Here is a 769-nt window from a genome sequence, read left to right on the forward strand (position 1 = left end):
AATCATGGGGTGTACTATTTGATGAGGGGGGGGAGTGAGGGAAATTGGAAGAATCTGTTCCTGAAAACAATGTATTTGAATTTTTAAAATAAACTAGTATAAAAATAAATTAAATGACTACCATATGCCGGGTATTGTGTTCAAAAAAACAATAGCAACAACAAAAACTCTACACTCTTTGCCACTAAGAGATTCTGACTCTTGACAAGTCTTTATAACCCTGAGAGGTGCAAGTGGTTTGCAATTGACGGTCAACCTACAAATTAGGGGACACTGACTCTGCAGTACTGCAACCAGTTTTCATTCCATGAAGATTAGAAGGGAAATAAGTGAAATAAAAATAAAAACCTCTATGGAGAAGTTCTATTATGCAATGTATGGTGATTCTGGAGATACTACGCTATGAAGCTATATTGTTTGTAAAAGACAAATAATTACAAAGTATTCACAGTGATGAAGGATGAAGAATAGCTTTTTCAACAGTAATTTCAGAAAGAAATACAATTTCCTCAATGTGTAAGCACAATGTGAAATTACATAAAAAATACCTTTATGTATTGAAGGATGTATGTGTCCTGTCTCCATTTCTTTTCAATCCATATGCAGAACAAAATATGAGGAAAATATGGCATCAAGATTGGAGGAAGACTCATCAACAATCTGCGTTATGCAAATGACACAACTCTGCTTCCTGAAACTAAGGAAGACCTGAAGTTCTTGCTGCAGAAAGTCAAGGACTGCAGGGTTCAATATGGATTGAAGCTCAGCA

The sequence above is a fragment of the Elephantulus edwardii genome, unplaced genomic scaffold (assembly GCF_000299155.1).
Source record: "Elephantulus edwardii isolate Elephantulus edwardi_28Jun2011 unplaced genomic scaffold, EleEdw1.0 scaffold00356, whole genome shotgun sequence".
NCBI lineage: Eukaryota > Metazoa > Chordata > Mammalia > Macroscelidea > Macroscelididae > Elephantulus > Elephantulus edwardii.